The following is a 23,565-nucleotide window of genomic DNA, read 5'->3' as shown; positions in this document are numbered from 1 at the left end:
AAAAGAGATGCTACATTCCTGGGGCAATTTTCAAATGGCACTAAAAATAGATAAATATAGCAGTAAGCACTAAGTCTCTCCTCCCTCACTTCCCTATCTCTATTTTTCTTTTACATTTGTGTAAATTCAGTAACCATAATCTATATAATTCTATTATGCCAAAAGACTAAAAGTTGCTGATGTTCAAAACTCTACCAGTATACTAAAAACTTTGAAACTAGGAAGGAAAAAAAGACTTTCTTACCCTTAACCAAAAATGAAGAGTCTCAAGCATACATGGATAGCTTAACAAATTACCAATTTACACTGAAATAAGAGATGTTCACTAAGAATTACATGACTAGGTACTGCAGGGGTTTTTTGTTTTGTCTTGTTCAGCAAAAAAAAATTCTAGGTTTGCCATACTCAATGTTTTGGTATGAGGTGGTGAATCAAGCACAAATTTTCTTTGGACTTGAAACATTTAAAATGTTGTGGAAAAACAGCTGGGGAAAGATACTGTTCTTAATCCCCAGATCTAGACTATCTGTTGGGGTAATTGCTTCCCAATCCCATTTTCTCAATTGTAAAATGGGAACAATATCTATCTTATCCAATTGAAACAAATATTAAATAAGATACTTTAAACAAAAGATAAAGGTGCTTTGCAATTTACAAATATGAGGTATAACTTAAAGAGCTAATTGGAAGACATTAACATAATCTACATAGAATGGCCTTCAGAGCAATATGGTTTGCAATTTAAGGAATGAAAGGAAGACAAATTGTAATACATATGTACCTCTCTCAGAGAAGGCTGAAAGGTACAACATCAAAGGCATTATCTGTGGACTCAGGTTTCGGATTACCTTTGCCACTTCCTACACGTGAGACACTGGGTAACTTACTGTAAAATTCTGTGAGCTCTAATTTTCTCATCTTTAGATGAGTAATAATAATATCTACCTTGTGAAGGTTCCTGCAATATTTAAATAAAATACTACACATAAAAGTATCTGACTTTAAAAATAATATTCATGCAAAGGAAAGTTGATCACATCAAAGGTTTCTTAGGGACTGTTTGCCTTCCACATCTGTCTTATTAATATAGCTTCATGCAGTCACCTAAATATCTTCAAGTATTGTAAACTGAATTCAGATTATGTGCTTTTTTAAAAAGTGCATCTTTTCTATATCAAGCAGAAATCGGCCCAAAAAAATACTTCTGTAAAAAGCTTAGGAAAGAATAATTTCTCAATTCAGGAAATTTCTTCTTGGTGCTATGAAGAATTTTTCTTGTACTGAATTGCTATTTGTGATCCACCTGTTAAAAAAAGCTCAAAACACATTTCAAAAACAAATAGAATGCTTAAACTTTCTTAAAAGACAGAATGTTTTACATGTTGTATTTTGAGGAGATTTTTTTTTAAATAACAAGTTTTTACTTACTCTTCTTTAAAATAAAAGAGAAAGTAACTGCCCAAGAAACAGCCTTATCTTTTGCTTTCTACAATTCAGAATTTTGAAAGAAATCCTCAAATCCTCCAAACAAGTGTAATACACATGGTTTGCTGGCAGAATTTATTCCAAGCATCTCCAGGCAATATGCATGTGCACCCGCACGCGCACGCGCGCGCACACACACACACACACACACACACACACAAATTTTTGAATCATTAAGTCATTTGGAAGACTCTCCAGAAGTGTGCCAAGGCATGTTTTTGGTGTTTTGCCAAATTATGTGCTTCTGTTTGTGGCTTTCAAATATGGATTAGACAGACGCACAAGCATGTACTGTTTGGCAAGTAGCGACAATGGTCTAGTCTGAATTTAGTAATTTAAGCTTTTCATTAGTCCTCTAAGGTGAAAGAAAGAATTAACAACAACTTGTTTGAGCTCTATCTTTATATCCCTTTGTCATCCATTCTTGTTCACTTGCCATAGATTAGAAGCCAAAGGAATTTCAGATGTCCTCTGCAGATAGACCTAAAGTAAGGGCTTCAAACAGGGGGTTCAAATGTCAAGTACATTTAAGCTGGAACTTGAACTTTTACTCATCCTTACTCTAAGGCTATAACTCTGCTTTTCTGAGTTCCCCATCGTACTTGAATATCCAGTTTACCCTCCTTTTTTCTCACAAAAAGTACAGATAGAAATTACCTAGAGAGATAAAAGGTCACTTGAGATTTCTGTTTCTCATGACTTGAAATTACCATGCACAACAGTAGACTTCTACATGGCAAAGTGCTCACAAAGATGTCTCCGTCTCCTGTGATGATCTCTGGGGGAAGCTATGTCCCTGCTGCCCTGCCTCATGCTGCAGTCGCTCTAAACTTCAGAGACCAGCATCTTACGACCGTGAGCTTTGGTGCTAAGTTCAGAAAAATTAATCCCAAACTGTCACAACCATCCTGATGACCAGTATGTCTTTCTAATTAGAATCAATGCAGTAATCATTATAATTGGCAGTCCCTCCCCAGATCACCTGGAGAACACCATGGGAAGTGTAGTTGACTTGCAGTATTTGACATTTTCTTCTGTTGGTAGGTAAAAGTAATCTGATGTCCAATAGAAAAGTTCACAGAAACCAAGAGGGAAAAAGGACCAAATGCTGACAGTGGTCCATTGTTAATTGAGCCCCCTGTGGGAAGCTACAGAAAGATTAGTTTATACAGCTGCTGTTGTTTATCATAACATTCCTAACAAGATACATATGTTCAATCAAAGTCTTATTTTGCACCTCCAAAACTGGACCGTCCAACGGTCTGAAACATGTGGAAATCAAAAGCAACAGTGTACAGAAGGAAGATCGTGTATCCCCTCAGGTTGCCCCAATGGCTGAGGAAAGAAAAGAGGTGAGCCCCTGAGTGAGCAGAGCCTAGAATGTTTGGGTTTGGAGGTTAGTGAGTAAAACATGAACAATGAATGTGGGCTGGAAGCTGGGACAGAACCCTGTTAGGGTCATTACTAAGGTGTAATGCTATTGACTGTTTTGTGGGGACTTTAGACCTTTAACCCCACCATGATTCAGAAGCAGTGACTTTCTCGGGATAAACTGAAAAACTGAAACTGGGAGAAAATATTTCCAGTCAGAGCACAAAGGTAACCATGTCACTTGTCCATTGTATTTTCCAGCAGTAGAACTTTACCCTACTTAAAAACTACAGGTGTACTGAGGGGGAAAAAAAAAAAATGTGTTAACTAACTTTAGGAAACTTTCACTAAAACACCTAAGCTAAAAGTCCACAATAGGTTCAATACAAAAACATTATCAGTACTATCTATAAAACAGGTGTTAAAAATAAGGTGTTTCTTATCCTCAGGAATTTTTCATTTTAGTGAGGGTGGGGAGAAAAATATATGCATACACACACACACACAGAGAGAGAGAAACAGACACAGAGAGGGTATGCTTACAATTCACAAAGCCCTTTCACACACATTATCAAAATTTATCCTTAGGAGTGATTGTTAACAATGCTATCATTATACAGACGGCAAAACTGAAGCACAAGTCCCAGTCACTAGTAATGGAACCAAAAATGGAAGCCCAGTCTTCCCATCATATTCCTTACCTTTTCTATGATAATAAGAGGATATTATATCTACTAATCACTATGATGAAAAAAGTTCATCATGCCTGGAAACTGAATCCTGTTTTCAACGTTAATAACTAGATTCTACAAGTTGTATCCCCTTCCGACTACTTTCACACAAATATTTTACTTAAGACTTGACTGCCGAAGATTGAGAGCTTATTAAATCCTCACCAAAAAGGGACATTAAGGCTAACAGTGATCAGACTGCTCCACAGAGAAGGCAGGTCAAAAGGCACGACTTCAAGGAAAGACTCTCAAGGCAACAGAGATCGATATAATTTACTTCAGAGAATAAAATATAAATCTACTTTGAAGGATGTTGCTCATCCACAACTCAAAGCACCTAAGATATTTTCCAGGATGGATATTTATGGGCCACAACATGTACTGCTGCTAGTCTGTATTTGCTCCTTCTGTACACTCCTTTCACATTCTTCATCTCTGGTTCCTTATCTTATTATGAACTGGTTGAAGAGGCCATCTCAGACCTCCATAGAAGGTAGAATTCCCATAAAGCTTCCAAATGTAAACAATGGTCTTGTAATAATGATGCAAACTCAGAAGGTAAGAATAATGTTTAGATTCCTTTTGCATGCTTCTCATCTAAAACAATTTTCCTTCCCTCACATCTTTCGTGCATTTGAGTAAAGCACCAAAATACACTTACAACACAACCAGCAGGATTGCTTTGACAGCAGCTGAAGTGCCCATTCCAACCTTATTAACTTGATCCAAGATGGTACTTCAAAATGACACACTTTAGAAATGACAGGTAGAATCCAGGATTTTATTTCCCAGGAAGAGGAATTAATCCGAGTCCTGTATATCTAGTTTAGTACAAAGTCTGCTAAGGAGGTTAGTCCTATCCTGGATTAGCCTCACTAAGCCAGCTTAGGGGCTGATCTAAAATAATAGTTTAACAAAATGCCTGGGTCCAAAGGCTGATTCCACCACTTGCTAGTTGTGTGACCCTGGGCATAATCTTTCTGTTCTTTGGTTCCCTCACATGTAAAAAGGAGATACTAATAGATCTTGCCTCATGGGGCTGATGTAAGGAATAGATGAAAATACAACACACACACACACACACACACACACACACACACACATATTCAAGTGTTTAAAAGAGTATCTATATTCACCACCCACTTCAAGCCTTTACTTAAATGTTGCCTTACTAAGTAGAACCTATCCTAATCATTTTTGAAATACCTCAATCTTCTCTAACCCTGAACTCACATTTTACTTATTTTAAAACTAGATTAGAGACAGTATTTTCTACCAGATTAGTGCTCCTGTGGTCAGTATTCAATTTATATCACACCTTAAAAGAATAAGGCAATTCAGTGACTAGTCTCCTCCTGTAGCAAGTAGCTCCCAGGGAATTCCATTTCTACAGGAAACAATGTTAGGCAACGTGGGACTCAGGGGACAGCTCAGTGTGGGTGCACAGGAGGTGTCTGTGGTTCCTTGGAGGATGCATCTATTTTGTAAATAATGAAATTTACGATTTTATGAGTAGCAAAATAGGAAAAAAAAAATTCCTCAGGTATAGAAGAAGGTTTGGGAGACTACAGACCCAACTTATAACTGGTTTCCTTGCAGGAAGACTAGGATTCTTTTATATGTTATATAGTTGTGATCCTTTTAAAAATAAGACTTTCTTATAATTTTCTGGAGATTCATTAAACTACAATACTTCATATGCAAAAGAAATTATGGCAATCCATAGTTATATAGCTCTTTGTGCCACAATACATACAGTGAGCCAAAATGGGAAATTATATTTTTCTAGAAAAATCATTTTTACCCTCTCAAATGGTTGTGAGAGCAGCAACAAATAAAAACCTAAAATCTGTATTGTGGTTGCTAACTTGAACCATGCCAATGAACATTCAAAAGATTAATCAAAGGCTTGACAGTTGTTAACAGTTCAACATGGTTCCCATAATTATCCAATTAAACATATAATGCAAATAATAGAAGTCTTATGGGTTCCATAGAGCATGAATATCAGGCTGCTTCAGAAAACTATTAACTGTAATGTACTGTCTGCTGAGTCAGAAGAAAGTGAAAGGAGAACTAGTACATTTATAAGGGAAGGCAAGGAGTAGAAAAATAGAGTGGAGAGACACGTAACTCAACCACTCTTTATGTGGTCATATAAACACAACAGATAGTGGTAAAATCCAGAAAACAAAATTTAAGTAACAATTATTGTAAAACCAAAAGAATGCAGAGAAATGACTTTACCCTATAATTCCTACTGGTTGCACTATATCCACAGCATACTTCAACCACACTTTCCTAGCTTGCTGCTAAGTTAGAAACATGGATGTAATTATAGTTGTTGGCTTTTGACTCTGTCTATAAACCATGCAGAGATAAACTGCTATTAGTGAACATACCAACTCCATATAATTGTGTTTTGACATTATAGGTAAAAACAATGAGAAGGAAAACTAACCACAGCAATTATAAACAGCATGCTCCAGGGCACGTCAGGTCACTTATGACCTTGACTAAATGATTATAATCCTTAGGTTGCGTTCTCACACGTTCACATGCATACACACACACGTGCACACCCCACACCTGTTTTTTTAGGGAAATGTATTTAGTGAACACAAGAATGACTAAATCATATATTTATAAATGCCCAGAGGAATAAAAAATGTATGCTGCATGGGTCAAATATCTGTACTTAAAAAAATCTTATATTTCAAAAAACCAATGTAAATTTTAAAGGAAACACTTTGTGGTAACTGTTCATTCTAAAAATACTCTATTCTGCAGCTCTATGTACTCAGGGGGCAAGAAGAATTACAGAAATTTGATTCAGTATAAAAACTTCTGCTACTATATAAACTGGATTTAAGTTACATTGTTTGGAGGGCAATTTTTAAATATTTAAACCATCCCCTTACACTGATAACATTTTTCCAATAACCATTCAACTATTTGCCTCATTTTATTTGCTACAGAGAGAAATGCTGCATTCATTTCTTTTTGTAAAAGTCAGTCTTCTCCCCCACTAAAGTGGTACGAAGCGATATTAAGAGGGCAATAAATATCCCATAAATATTATTAAAGCATGATGTTCTTAGATAAAAAATCGTATTGTGTTTAATGACTTTTCTTCTAATGTACAAAATTATTTGTACAACCAGCAACAGTAGAGATGTGAAAGGTATAATAATGTTATATTATACATGGTGGCCCACTTTGCAGAAGTCCAAATTAAAAGTGATATGACTTTCTAATGAGACTATTCACAGAAATGGCAGTTGATAAATATAGTCTTTAGAGTGTGCTAAGGTCATTAAAACAGGCACATGTATCTGCGTATTTCTTAAAAGTGTACATCTTTTTTTTTAATGTGACTTTCTTATTTGGTCTTCTTAACAATCTGATCAGGAAGGCAAGAGTAGTTGTCCTTTTTACAGATCAGGAAACAGATTCCTGAAGGAGGGCAACTTGCCCAAAGCTACCAGACTACTGAGTTGCTGAATTAGGCCAGACAGCCAGGTGAGCTCCCCATGCAGGGTTTCAGACCTGAATACCTGGGTTCAAATACTTGTTCCTCCTTTTAACCACTGTTGTATGAACTTCAGTCATGACTGGCTCTCTCTTTGAGAACTTTATTTTCCATGATTATAATAGCTTCCACATAAGTTAGTTGTGAGAATTAAATAAAACATGTTATATAAAGCCCTTAACACAGTCCCAGGCACATAGTAAGTGCTTAATAAATATTAGATGTTGTGGCTGTTGTTACTATCATCTTAGAGCTACCCTGGCTAAGTTTGGCAAGGTTAAAGGATTAAATAAATAACCACATAAATATCAAATCCAGAGATTAACATTTAGCACACATTTTAGCACACATTTTAAAAGAGATTAACATTTAGCACACATTTTAAAAGAAAACGAACTGACATAACTGGATATCACTGTAATTCTTGACTAGGGGCTCTTGCGGAATGACTTGCATCAGCAGTTCTTAAAGGTTTTCTAACAAAATGCTTGTGTATTAGTATCATCACACCACTCACGGGACACAGGTTGAAGGAATTTAGATTGAGAAAAACTATGCAAATCAAAACTGTGGTAAAATGCAAGCATACTAGTGTCTGTATCCACTTTATCGTGGGGATCAAAGTTTCTCTGTTTTAACTGCCACATTCCATCCTGGACCGAATAGTTTCTGTATAACTAGCTGGCAAGTCTAGCATCTTGACTGAAAGTTCACAGTTAAGGGCTTTGACATAATGTCCTTGAAGACAATGGACTCCTCATTCAGGGCAAGAGCAATCCTGATCATGCTCAGGGCTGCATGAACTCAAGTTGATTTGGCCTGAGCTGTCACTGCTCTTTTTAAAGGAAATGGAATCGGAAGAGAAAAATATCCATATTCACGTTGGGGAGCAAATATATAAAGTCAGTATGTTTAAATGTTGTACGTTGGCATCCAGGAACACTCAAGAAAGCTCTGTCGCTTTTAGCTCACTGAGGGACAGAGAAGCAGTGTCTGTAGGACAAAGAGATGCACATCTAACCAAGTAGAAAGAAGAAACATTTATGGTAGACAGGAAAAGAAAAACCATACAATTATTTCTTTCTCTAGGTAGGTAGGTAAGACTACACTGAGATCTCATGACAGTTCTATAACTCTGCTTCATATACACATTATTATAAAATGTAGCTTATAACCCTTGGAGATGCAGAGAAGACCCTTTTGTAAAAAACAGTTTTATTGGAGAAGTAGTGGGAGTGAAACTGGGAATATGAGCTGGGAAGGGGCAGTCATGGGTTGAAATTCTGACTCTGACTCTTACTAGCTTTCTGATTGGAGAGTTATTCAATATATTTAACCTCAACTTCTTTGTCTATTATTTGATGATAATACCTAGTTCCTTGGGTAACTTTAATGATTACAATAAAAAAATTAATGGGGGGAATGGGACATTTTGTTGTTTTTACTATTGCTAATATTGCTACCAATTAATACTAACATAATTATAAAACAGTAATAATAAGGAGGATTGCTGTCTTTCAGAAGAGAAAGAGAAGTCATTTCTGGATCTTTCCATACATCCTCTTTCTCACTAAGATTCATAGCCTTATCGAAGAAGAAAATCAATCTTTGAAACCAAAAAAGTGAACGTAATGTATAGGAATAAGGGGTGGGGGAATTTTTGTCTGCAAACTTATGACGATTTACAAATCTCATAAACTCTTATCTAAATAACCCACAAAGCAAGCACCCAAAACTCAAAAGTTTTTTAATAAAAAATGGACTCTGTTTAGAAAGATGCAACCAAAGAAATTATGGAAACTAAAATACACGTTCTTTGTTCACCTATTTCCTTCAGAAAACTCTCAAAGAGCTCAGAGTCCATTTACTCAAGTATACATAGATATTTTATTTGAAAAATATCCCAACTTTTCAAATCAATAAGAAAAACAGAAGAAAAATTTATTCTAGGACTTCCAAGGAAAACCATTAATTTAGCATAGGGTGAGTGGGATAGGGAAGATTTTTATCATAAGTCAATCATAAAGACCATGATACTTATTCTTGAACAATTGGATTACTATGTATGGCTCTTGACTTGCTTAATCCTCTCTTTAAGGACATTTTATTTTCCCTATGTAGCCTTTGTGGACTGCACAATAAACATATCCAATTTCAAGGTCTCCTGCATAAGCAGCATAGAGCAAGAGAAAACAAAAAAATGAGAAAGACTGCTTAGTTTAAAAGATTTGCTTGGAAATCACTAAAATTTTGTGTATCAAAATTAATAAATCAAAACTGAAAGCAGGAATTCATAAATTAAAGATAAAACAAATGATTCTTTCCATTTTTTTTCTTAAGACAGAGTCTCACACTGTCACCCAGGTTGGAGCACAAGGGTGCAATCTCAGCTCACTGCAACCTCCAGTTCCCGGGTTCAAGTGATCCTCCTGCCTCAGCCTCCTAAGTAGCTGGGATTACAGATGCACACCATCACGCCTGGCTAATTTTTGTATTTTTAGTAGATACAGGGTTTCACCATGTTGGTGAGGCTGGTCCTGAACTCCTGACCTCGGGTAATCCCCCGCCTTGGCCTCCCAAAGTGCTGGGATTACAGCCATGAGCCATCGTTCCCAGTCCTATTTCAATTATTTTTAGTGTGTCAATAAGTGAAATGAGCTTTTTTAATATGTAAAGGTTATTTCATACTATATAATATTTTCTTTTGTCTCTTTTACCCTGCTGGGGCCAGAGTAAGTTCATTATCTAGAATTACGATTAAGAAAGAAGTCCAGCGATAACTGCATGGATTAAAATTCCGACTCCGTCACTTAACTAGCTTGCCCTCAGAGTTCTCATTTGTGAAAAGGCAGTAAAGTATCTACCTCATATGGTTACTGAGGATTAAAGGAGTCAAACAGGTGACTTTGCAAACAATACCTGGTGCATACTAAATGTTAGCTAAATGGCAATGGTCACACGTGGAAAAGCATCACAGCCTAGGAAATCCTACCCACCTTTACTCAAGTTATCTATTAAGCACCAGGTCACTATGTAAAGCCTTAACTTGTAAGATTGGTATTGTCTCCGTTTCACACAAGAAGAAATGGAGCCTCTGGGACTTCAAAACACTTGCTGAAAGTTATACAGTTAAAAAATGACAAAAACAAGATTTTAGACAGTACTCCTGTTTTCCAACTTTTTGACTATTTCCAGGGCTCCTTCTAGCAAGTTCCAATTCCATGCATGCCTAGTCACTGCCCCTGATGATGGGACACTACCAGACTGACATGTTAACTGCAAAACCTGCAATAAGTCTGCTGACATCTGATGAGTTGGAGAAATTATTGGGTGTACCCCAATGCCACATTCTCTTTTTTTATTTGTTCCATTAAGTGCAATCATCATCAGGAAGCCTAACACATACTCACTATTCCTCCAAGTTTCATTACAGTTCTTGATTACTCACTTTTGAATGGGAGGGTGCTAGTGCCACTCAGAACCCAATGCAATTGCTCCAGCTAGGAGCAGGGCAGAGTCCAGAAATACATCCTGACACGTATCCAACCTCCTGCAAGAAAAGCTACATGCTACGAGGTGTCATAACAAGCATGCTTGTTACTACCATGTATATACTACAAAAATATTTTTTGTCATACAGAGAAAAAAATTACACTTGTTCATCACAATAACCCATTCTCATGATCTCACTATTTTCTTAGAAGTTGTCACAAGTTTTCATGTCATTTCTTTCAGACGATGCTTGTATAATCACTACCATTACTCTTTTTATAACTTATTAAGCACTTAATGGGAACACTTAAGAAAAAAGAACAACAAAAATTGGATAATTCTTCTTAAATTGTCTCTCACTACTGTAAAATTTGTAAAATGTCTGTCTTCTCTATTTTGCCATTTTAGGACCTGGCGCAGTGCCTGCTACATAGTAGGTGCTTAGTGAATAGTTGTTGAATGACTAAGCAGCTTCACTGCAGACAGAATGGCTTTTAACATGGTGAAACCCCGTCTCTACTAAAAAAAAAATACAAAAAACTAGCCGGGCGTGGTGGCGGGCGCCTGTAGTCTCAGCTACTTGGGAGGCTGAGGCGGGAGAATGGCGTGAACCCGGGAGGCGGAGCTTGCAGTGAGCCGAGATCACGCCACTGCACTCCAGCCTGGGAGACACAGCGAGACTCCGTCTCAAAAAAAAAAAAAAAAAAAAAAAAAAATGCATCATAAAGTGGCAAACTGAGAAAGATTTCTTTTTAAATTTCAGTGATCATAATCTTGCTACATGTGCACAACATAATCAACGGTGAACTAAAGAATCAACAAAACCCCCTGTATATCACCTTATAGAGAACAAGGGGAAGAGAAGTATGAAAATAAGAAAACCTGATCACTGTCATCTAAGAACTTACGTTCACTTTTTATTTGCCTGAGGAGATGGGGAAGTAGAGAGGAATTGAGAATTTCACAAACTAGGTTCAATTCTATGATTTGTAACCTTAAAAGACTGAAAGCTACTATAAAAGAGCTATTATATAGCCACAGTCACAGGATTACCACAGCTTTCATTGTACACTTTTTTCTGCAATTACCTATGAGGAAACACTTATATTCTGGAACAGGCATCATTTACAGAGAACAAAATATTTAAAGCTGGGTGTTATTTTATTGTTGGGTGTGTCACTAGATCAGCCCATTGCTTTTAGCAGCAAAAAGTATAAACTTGCATCAGGTCAGATACTTTAGTTTCACAACAAAACATACCTCAATAAACAGAAACCATTTTTTCTTCTGAGTTGAACAGCCACACTTGATTTTTAAAATAATAACGATAGTGATGTAAACTGGATGCAAAACTCAACTCAGCTAACTTCAGAATATTTTTAAATACAGTAATTTTTGCAGAATATTTTGCTTTCCAGATTGTTTAATTGCCTATAGAATTATCTTCTCAATTGCAAAATATCTTAAAACAAATTATGGACACATGACAAATATATATTGACACTTTTCATTCAAGATTATATAACATAAACAATTGAAATACCAGAATTCGTTTTAAAAGATACTTTACAAAACATTTTAAGACAATGTGTATCGGATATACACTGAAATCTAAGAGCTAAACTATATCTAAGAATAATTTAGATATCAGAGTTCAACGTTACAATTCAATAATTAAAAAGAGATTAATCAATCAAAGCCATTTAGTATTAAAAATTTTGGCATCTGTGTTAAAATTCCTATTAGATTCCTTTATTAACAATTTTTTTTAACAGAACACCAAATTTGTCACCAAAATAAATATTCCCAAAACAGCTTTATATCGATGCCAAATGCAGTTAATTTATATGAAAAGTATATTCTTGGTTATTTGTTTCATTTTGTTTTGGTTTTGTTACATAACCCCTGAGAAAACTCTGCTTAACACTCACCTCCTCTCTGTGACCTTTCCATTACAGTCCCACAGGGTCCCCTCCCAGAAAGCTCAACAAATCTAACTATATATAGTAGTTGATGAGAGGGCTAGTTAGTTGTATACTTGTCCCACTATCTTTGGCATTTTTGTTTTTCATAAACACTGCAAGTGACCATGACCCTCTCATTTCTACTTGTAAATTACTTGGGCAAGGCCATCAGTATTTCACTGTTTTTTCCTAACTCCTTAAAATATTGAAAACAGTGCTCAATACAATAACTCTACTCCATGAATGCATTTCTCAACCATTTTTTCACCTTTAGCTCAAATGTTCTATATTTTCCTTGAAGGATTTATTTTAATAAATCCACAAATGCCTACTTCTTTGACTATATGATGATACATATGGAATCATATTAAACACATATCAAAAAAAAGGATTTAATATACCATATATATTGCATTTTATCTTGTCTTTTATTATTTTATTAGTCATTAGATTTTCCAGAGCATGTGTGTACGTGTGTGCGTATATGTGTGTGTATGCGTATATACATATATTTGGTATGCCAAATATATAATATTTACCAAAATATATAATATATACCAAATATATAATTTGGTATACCAAGTGTATATATACACACACACACACACACACGTATAACATACACACACTCACATAAATATGTACATACATTAATATATATAATCAACACTGAACTAAAGAATCAACAAATCCACTGTATATTGCCTTATAGAGAACAAGTGGAAGAGAAGTATGAAAATAACACCTGATTACTGTCATCTAAGAACTTACATTCACTTTTTATTTGGCTGAGGGCACGGAGCAGTATAGAGGAACTGAGAATTTCATAAACCAGGTTCAATATATATTTGGTATACCAAAATTTGGTAGTTGGTGAGAAGGTTATATTTTCCTATATATTTGGTATACCATATATATACACACACACATACACACACACATAAATACACATATATACACACATACATATACATACATGCATATACACACACATATATATACATAAACACACGCTTTGAAAAATCTAAAGACTAATAAAAAATGACAAGATAAGGATTATTATCCAGGGACTTAATTGTATTACCAGTGAAATGATTTTTTAAATGATTTGTCATTTTTAATGAATAAGAGAAAACAGTGAAAATTATTCTTCAGAGAATAATCTTACTCATAATATTGAGATATTTCTTCCAACCTTATTTGTGGGACTAAAATTCAGTGCTATTGGAAACATAAAGGAAAAAATAGAGATATCACCATTTCAGACCATGAAAATGTTTGGGATTTTAAAGTCTTAGTTTCTTGCATAAATAAATACTATCACCTCGAACACTTCCTGCTAGGCAACAGTTATGAGGATGTTCACTTTTATCTCCAATTATGTTTGTGCCTGGGATTTTCTTATACCCAAATGAAAGACCTGATGAAAAATGGATAATAGTAAAGTATACTGGATTCTACCAGGAAATTTATACAAGAATCCAGCATGTCTTTGTACTCTTAGGGAAGGCTATTTCCTTAAGTAACTCACCAATATTGAAAACAGGCATTGTGAATTGCTGTGGCTCTATACCATTCACATTAGGAGTGGATTGTGAGACATTATATAGCAATTACAATATTTAAATTTTTGCCATATAACTATGAAACTGGAAAATTTGCCAAATTTAATATTTTTCTCCCCACTTTAGGCATAGCATTGCCCTTAACTTAAAGCTCTGCTCCACAAAAGGCAGACCAAGTCTTTTGGAAAGCTCAGAGAAAGGTGGTGAGCATTCATTGACTGAGCAAATAAGTACTGAGTACCTACTATGTGCAGGCGCTCTGCTAGTTGCTGATTAAAAGTCAGAGCAATAACTGCAAACGTTTTATTGCACACCTACAATATGACAGGTGTGGTGCTAAGCATTTCACAAGTATTCTCTCATTTTACCCTCACAACTGCCAAATAAAGTGCATGCCCACTCCAAAGCTCAGGAAACTGAATCTTAGAAAATAAAACTAATTTACCCAACTACATAGTGAATAATATAAAACAAACATTTAAACTCACAGCAAGATTCCAGAATACATGCTATTGCTAATACAGGCCCTATAATTCATATGGTTTTATCTTACTCATTCTTAACATTAAAAATATACATATAAGGTGGAAATGATATTTCTAAAACAGTGACCAATCACTAGTGCAGATACAAAAGAAAGAAAACAAGCTTCAGTAAAAAGTAGATTTTCCTAGTTTGAGGAACTTTTCTTGTGTTACCTTGGTAACAGTAATCTGATTTGTCACTAATGCTCTATATTAAATATAAATAACTTGTATTCGTTCATCCATTCATTCAACAAATACATATTATTTATTTTATGGTATGCTCTCATAATATTACTATCAATTGTGGTTTCCTGTACTTGCATTGTACCCACCTTTTATTCACCTATTTTTCCAACTACAATTGTGCCTGAAAAACATGCTTTCAAACTTTCACCATAAACTGTCAAACTAGAAATTAGCTACTAGAAGTAGCCGATATTAAACTTTCTCTAATACTAATACCTCTGTTTCAATGTATTAATCTTTGCCTTATTCCAGAGTGCCTTGATATACACAAGCACACACAGGGCATTTTAAAAACACAGAGATAACTCTTTCACGTTATAAAATAATTCTTGGCCAGGCACGGTGGCTCACGCCTATAATCCCAGCACTTTTGGGAGGCTGAGGTGGGTGGATCACTTGAGGTCAGGCATTCACGACCAGCCTGGCCAACATGATGAAATCCAGTCTCTACTAAAAATACAAAAATTAGCCAGGTGTGGTGGTATGCGCCTGTAATCCCAGCTACTTGGGAGGCTGATCCAGGAGAATCGCTTGAACCTGGGAGGTGGAGATTGCAGTGAGCCAAGATCACGCCACTGCACTCCAGCCTGGGTGACAGAGACTCTGTAAAAGAATTGCTACCTTAATAAAAAGATTCATTGAAAGCTGCTTTTTGAAATTAAATTCCCCTTGTAAATTTAATCTGTTTTATTTACTAAAAATTAAACTAATAAAAAATTATCAGAAACATCTCTTAAATAAAAGAAGGTATATGGATGTTTGTTTTAAACTTAAAAAAAAAAGTTTTCTTTAACTGAGATGATACATGCCACACAAAGGAAAATGGAGATGTAGTAATTATCAAGCTAATTGGAAAATTATAAACACCCAAAAGGAGAACTTATAACAGCTCCTCATAACTAGCTCTGACCTTTTCTTTAAAAATCTGACTTTCAGTTAAAAAAAAAAAAAAAAGGTTTTCTTATAACGAATCTCAAACATCTCTTCTTATATTATTGGAAAATTAGCAGTATATTTTTATTGGGTCCTTTCTGTTTTTCAACCAGTATCAAATTTTGATATTAGTTGACTGCAATTCAGTGTATCTTCCATCCACACAATAAAAGAGAAAAGACCATGGCTGCAGATTGATTTCATTAGAATACTTCCTATGAAAATGTATAACAGAAAAAAATCTAGTCTCTTGAATTAATCTCAATTAATTACAAATGATAATACAAGACGCTTAATCATTATTTTTCTTCTATATTCCTTAAAAAATTGCTGCCATGTTTTCACAAAATAATAACCTTTCACTATTTTTTGATAATTTATGTTTATTTTTCCTCCGACAGCAGTAAAAGTAACACATCCAAAGTCGCACTGGGCCTCTCTTAGACTCAGTATCCCAAATTGTAAAGTGAGAAGATCTGTAGGGATTTTCCCAACTCTAAAATTCTACAAGTTAAAGACCTCTTTCTTAAAAAGCAAGCTTTTTATCTACATTGAACCAAATGAGTTGACTACTGGACTTTGAATTGAGCAACATGAAAGTGTTACTCAAAAGTCAGGTTATACATCATCTATTTCGCTTTAATAAATAAAATGTATTAAATCCCTAAATTTAACTAGCGTATGCTAAACTTTATTAAGTATTGCTTACTATGAAGAGGACTGCTCTCTGCCAAGATAACCAGAAACCAAATTCCTAGGATGCTAGAGCTAAGAGGGCTAGTGGATGTCCTCTAGGCCAATTCTCTTCCCTGACAGACACAGAAACTGAGTCACTGAGAGGGACAAAGTTTCCCAAGCACCTGCAAGCAGCAGGACCACCAATGGTTTTCTCTCCCACTTCAGCAAGCTGCTTCAATCACTATATGGCATAGAATGAATCTCTACATCAGTAAACAAAGGAATGGAAGAAGGTAATTCCATTATCAGGTCACTAAATAATTTAGAGTCTAATTTTTCTTTTTTAATGTAAAGACCTTATGTTCAGAAACTTACATTCCAAAGTAAAATTATGTCCATATGCAGATATGTCTTCTCCTACGTGCATCTTAATAAACAAAAAAATCTATCATCAACCCCCAGAAAACAAAAACTGAAATTAAAAGAATAGAGTAAATCTAAATTGTATATTTTCATTCCTTCTAAAAGGATTAAATAACAGAATTCTAAATGGTTTGTTTGTACTTTCCATGCAATATGTAGATTAACCATGAAATTCTGTTTGGGACACTTTGACATCTGTTTTCAGTGCATTACAATGAAATCTGGGGACTTGATACATACATTTGCTGTAATAAAACTGTCACTAATCAGTGTTTTCCAAAATATTGCCCATAACTATTACTATTCAGTAGTCTCATTTGCATGATCTAATATTGTTGCTACATCATGTTTTTCCCTGACAATGTGTTAGCTAGTCCCAGGCACATGGTCGAAAATGGCTGCAAACCACTCAATAATCCCAGCATTTCCATAGTACTCTGTGTATACGCATGCAATCTGTCCTAGAATTGAACTAACACTTCATCCTTCATGAAATATTTTCTCTGTAACTGGAACACCCAAGGTTGAATTCACATCCCTGAGTATGAAAAACTCAACAACAATAAAGAAGCCCACAGTGAGGAAGAAATTATGCCTCATGGGCCTTCCACAACAGGAAATGCAAACATAATCCTTATTCAGAAGTGCCTTCAACAAATCTGTAATGATGCTTTCTGAACAATAAGTGCAGAGTCTATCATTAACTTAGACCATTTCTATGAACTAAAGAACAAGACTGGACTAGACTTTAAAACGGAGTCTACTTCCTTTCTCTAGGATCAATAGACAGCCTTATCAATGACAGATACCAAGAGCCACAAGTTCACAACAAGTTAACACAAACTCCTGGATATTAGATTGAAAAACTGTTTCTGTTTCATACTGCATATATCTTGTGTGTCACGTACAAAATATGGATCTCAGTGGAAAAGTAAGTCTGACAGCCCAAATACGGTATTCACCAAAAAACAAAACCTTACTAAAAACAATTTGCCTACCTATGTTGATTCTAAATGAATTCCATATTTTATCAGTACTTGGCATTATATTCACATTGCTCAACAGTCCAATATAATTTCATTTTGTCCTCCCATGAACTCATCTTAAACCCAAAATATGTTTCTCCATGCACATGTTTTATATTATGCGAATGTTGGATACAAAAAGCAGATTAATTGTAGGCCCTAATGCTGTGTTTGTTAGTACTAAGAAGTCATTCCAAATGTTCCAAAAGGGATTAATGTAGTATAACAAGTCTATTTAATTATTGTAAGACCAGTGATCCTCATATTACTATAAGCAGCTTTTCCCTTATTTGGAGACTGTAAATAGAACAGGAATTGTTACATGATAACTTTAAGTCATATCCTAAAATGTTGATGCTTTACCATCAGGAATAAAGAAATATGCAAGCATCTCTGACAGGCTATGAAAGGCAACTAGTATTTAAGAACCATGTATACGCTCCCATTTTAAGTGAACATCAACTTTAAATCATAAGTGTAAGCAAAGGTTTTCAAATACATTAGAAAGACATAATACCAAATCCTTCTGCCATCAACAGCAATCCCAGTTTACATATGTTTAAAAACTGTGGCTGCACTTTGTTTCATGTATATGGTTTTCGATTTTTGTGTATCCCATGAACAGAATGGCTACTAAACACCAGCGTGTTATCAAAAAGAAAAGGAATGCCACAGATTATTTAAAAATTATGTGCCAGAATCCAAACAAGCTAATCAATGTACCGATTCTGCTTTCTGTACACCCTAGTTACCCTTTAACTAATGGATAAACAGTGAAATAACTTTTCCTATTAACTCCTGGCTAGAATGCCTAGGTATATGACACACTTATTATAAAGTGCTCCATATAAAAATATGCCTTTTTACACTGCATCAATGTGACACATGATTTAAATTCTCCCAGTACGGACTGTGGATATGGGCTAATCTCTCCACTTTCCAAACCTCCTGTGCAAAGTGAGGGGTACAATTCACTGGCCATAGAGAAACAAGCACCAAAACTAGTTCCTCCAAGGATCCATGACCGCATGGACCCAACCAACCAGAGCTACTGAAGTGAAACACTGTGATCCCAAATCACAGTTTCGTAAGAAGTAAATGTTTTAACCGTTTTCCATTTGGTTTCCAGTTGTTCTTAGCAAAAGTGAAGTCAATTTGAGTAATAAATATTAACTTATTTCCTACAGAGCTCATTTAATTACTTAATTTTCTTAACACCATAGAAAAGGAGGAATGGGAAAGAGTGACTTAAAGGAGAAAATTAAATGGTAAAAAAATCAAAACAATTCACGCAACTGATTAAATGGTTTGAGGGTTTGTTTTTGTCTTTTTTTTTTTTGAGACAAAGGGTCATTTTTAAATATGATACTTTCAGACTTTAAAAAGAGACGAAAAACCAGCATGCTTTTTTAAGAACAATCCAGTTGGCCAGGCACCGTGGCTCACACCTGTAAGCCCAGCACTTTGGGAGGCCGAGGCGGGAAGATCATGAGGTCAGCAGATCGAAACCATCCTGGCTAACACAGTGAAACCCTGTCTCCAGTAAAAATACAAGACAAATTATCCGGGCATGGTGGCGGGCGCCTGTAGTTCCAAGCTACTCGGCAGGCTGGGGCAGAAGAATGGGGTGAACCTGGCAGGCGGAGTTTGCAGTGAGATCGGGTCTCAAAAAAAAAAAAAAAAAAAGCATAATCCCTTCTAGCCACATCATCATCACTTCTGTCCAAACAAATCTAAAACATAAGTGTAGTTCTCCCAAATGTGGGCAATTTAATTTTTTTGTATGTGACAGTTTTACACTTTCATTGGAGTCCAGTGAATTACAAGTACTTGATAGGACACCCTTTTTCCACACCAAAACTGAGTTATTTATTCAGAGAGCCAGTAATAAAATTATTTTATTCCTTCCCTTCAAATATACCTAGATTGATCAATAAATTTATTCTTTGGTAAATCTGAGATAAAAAGTCTTCTAAAACCATACAATCATTCCAATTTAAATTGGTTTTAAAACTACACACAACTAGCTAACGTCATGTGCCTATACAAAGAGTTTTCACTAATAGTTATTTATGCACACTGCTGTGAGCAGGACTTTGATTTTTCTCTTTGGTATGTCTTGCTATCTGAGATAAATATGAACTAAATGATGACTGCCTGCTTCATATCCAGTCATTCCTTTTTTTCACTACTGGATAGTTTCTCTGGCAGTCTACATTATGCTATCTTCCTTCATATATAGTAGTAATTACTATTATTAATATTATTGCTTTTTCTTACATGAATTATTTCATTTAATCCTAAAGCAGCACAGTGAAGTAGGCATTTTAATCCTCGATTTACAAAACAGTAAAGCAAAGCGCACGGAGCTTAAGTGACTTGACCAAGGTCACAAAGCAGATAAATGGCAGAGCCAAGACTAGAACCCAAAATGTCAAATTCTATGCACATGATTTTTGTTACAAAATGAATGTTTGGGTCTTCCCCAAATTCCTATGTTGAAATTCTAACCCCTAATCTGATGGTATTAGGAGGTGGGGCCTTTGGGTGATAATTAGGTCATGAGATTGGAGCTTTCATAAATGTGATTAGTGCCCTTATAAAAGAGATCCCAGAGAACTCTCACTCTTTTGCTGCATGTACAGAAACAAGGAAAAGTTGGCACTCTGCCACCCGGAAGACAGCCCTCACTGGAACTTGACTGTGCTGGCACTCTGATCCTGGGCTTCCAGCTTCCAGAACTGGGAGAAATAAGTTTTAGTGTCTGTAAGTCACCCGGTTTATGCTATTTTGTTATAGTGGCCTGAACTAAGACATTTTCCTTGCTCTGCAAAAACGGAAAAGGCAGAAGTGAGATATGCTCAACTTCTTAAGCAATTCAAAATTCAAAGGATGACAGAATACTTTAATTTGCACAGTATTTACTCTTCAGTCTAAGAATAAGCCATCTTTCTTAAGTAATTCCTGCAAGATCTAAGACCCGCCTTTCTCTTTTCCTTCTAACTTCACTTCTCCTCAACTCCCTACAACACATGTGTGCATGCGCACACCCCCGGCTCCCTGCCCACACATACACACAAGTTGGATAACACATAAGTTGGACTAGGAACTTTAACTCAACAGGTGAGATCACCTTAAAATTATTTCAATGGAGGAACTGAGGTAGACATCTGGAGAAAACTAAAGATATTTTTAAATCCTCTGGGCTGGTTGCTGTTCTCATATCATAGTCCCACTGTCATCTGACCCCTTAGCCCACTAAGCACATCTAAAGCCAACTCCACATTGGTGCTGCCCCTGAGGATGCTGATGAACCAGCAGAAAGGCATAAGAGATGTTTTCTACTCTAGACTCGTTTTTACAGGAGAAGAGAGAAAAACTGAGGCCATGGACTAAAATCAGATTCAGAGCATTTCACTCAACCTTCCTCCTCTGACCCCTATGATTCTGGATTATCAACATGATTCATTCTGAAAAAGCATTTAAATTCCTTGAGCCTGTGAACATTCCTAGGGGAAAAATAGTTTAAAACACAACAGTAACAAACAAACAAACCAGAAAGAAAGAAAAGAAAGCCTCTCACCTGCTATTTTCAGATATTTTTTAGATAGGAATACAGAAATCTACTGCTTTTTTTCCAAGGTTCTAGTGCCTGTAGCACATTGTCTCTCATCTGTCAGTGTATCTACACACATGTATAAACAGTACGCAACACGCAAGTAAGGAAATGTACATTTTAACTTAAACTTCCTTTTTTCCTCTAATAATTTAAAAATAAAATGTAACAGCTTGGATTTTAAATATTTAATCTGGCAAATATAGGAAAAATCATGAACTATAATGTCATATTTGGCAAAGAAGAGTTTGGTAGGATAAAAATATCTGTGTTTTAACATTTTAGAAGGCTTTTCCAGTATTTTAAAAATAAAATTATTTCACTGCTTCAGAAGAGAAGAACGGAGGTAAAATTCGCTATTTTTGCACATGAGGTTTTCACGAAGAGTAGAAAAAAAACAATTTTTATATTCATTAAAATAAATAGTTAATTTTACATGCTGGCAAAAGTCCCCACAGAAATAAAATCTTCATATTTACTAATGGTTCTCTACTATGTCATGAAATTTAGCTATTTAAGTCACAAAAGATAGGATTCCCTTAAAACTGTAACATAAGATGGAATACATAGAGTTACAACATTACTCATTTGTAAAAAAAAAATTTTGGATTTACCCTAAATGTTTAGTATATAGATTTTTTCAGTACTAGTCAAAGATTCATAGTATTAAGTTCAAAAGTCAGTTGTTTTCACATTGGTAACTAAAAGCATAACTAAATTTCCCAATTTTACCTCATATTATGACAATAAAATATTTTTATTGTAGCAGCTGAAAATGCCGAAAAGTAATTATTAAAGAAACCATAAATATAAAAAGCTGAAAAGTCAACCTCAGAAGAGTGCGAAAAAGGAAATTATGATACACACCATCATAAAACACAGAAACTGAAAATCTAAGCAGAAAAGATCTAAAACCCTCCAAATGCCAGAATACTATGCCCCATCTCTTGTAGCAAGGAGGGCTGCAAATTTGTCCCCATCACTGTCAGCAAACAAAAGAAAGTCACTTCTACAGCCAGACCATGTCAAACAGAAGACGTAGCTACTGCAGAGGGACGCCTTGAATCCACTGGTGTGTAAAGTAAGGGCTTCGGCCTTTTTGTCAGCTATTACCATTAAAGAATAAGAGGAAACAGTGACATTATTACACAATAGAAAGGTCAAACAGCTTGCAGCCATTTCATGACCCAAACAAGTCAAGGTCAAGGGATTCAGGTAGCAACTTAGCCAGGGCATAAGTTACAGCGCAAATGAATTGTTTTAACACATCAGCTTTGGTCAATTAAACCTAACAAGGCAAGTTGCATCACGTAGCAGGGTTCCTGACACCAAGGCCAGAAGCTGAGACCGACCTCATAAAACAAGGCTTTTAACATAGCATAGCAAATTTAAGGTAATCCATCCAGAAACTGCAGATGTCAGAATAATAAAATACAAGTTGTCCTACGAAGGAACACTTTTTACACTTTAGAATTCACTAATAGAGGGGTATAGACTTCATATTGACATGTTATTAGCATAGGCATAAATGTAATCCCCCGCTCACATGAATTACAGAATACACCCTACTTCAAAGGACTTATTCTTAGTATCTGTGCTCATGATTAGACTTTTGTCCCATGCTCTACCATTCCCTGTTAGCACCAAAACATTTCTCCAAGTATTTTTTTCAAAATGAGTATGAAAAATCAGGTTTCTTAAAAAAACAGTTCATCTTCATTCAGCATGAGAATATATATGTGTCACTTAATATTAATGGATGCTTGTTAAATGCTTTTATGTAGTTTTATGAGAGACATGTATTTCAAAATTCAATGAATACTATTTATTAAGCTGACTATTTTGAGAAATAGACTATTTTGAATGGAGTCGAAGCTAACTAAAATTTTAAAACTGCATGTATTTAGCATGAAATAATTCTTTTCTTAAAGGTAATTCTTATTTTATTTCGCACTTGTTTAAACAAATTCCATTTTC

General features: G+C 35.4%; 1 protein-coding gene across 16 annotated transcripts in view; it reads right to left on the bottom strand.

Annotated features, from left to right (window-relative positions):
* The window catches only part of NFIB (nuclear factor I B), a 242,657-nt gene that overhangs the window by 196,072 nt on the left and 23,020 nt on the right, over positions 1–23,565 (bottom strand). The gene's annotated exons all lie outside the window — the stretch shown is intronic.

This window comes from Macaca thibetana, chromosome 15 (genome assembly GCF_024542745.1).
Source record: "Macaca thibetana thibetana isolate TM-01 chromosome 15, ASM2454274v1, whole genome shotgun sequence".
NCBI classification, from domain to species: Eukaryota; Metazoa; Chordata; class Mammalia; order Primates; family Cercopithecidae; genus Macaca; species Macaca thibetana.
Note: the sequence above shows the minus strand (reverse complement) of the source record. Positions and strands in the feature narration are given on the sequence as shown.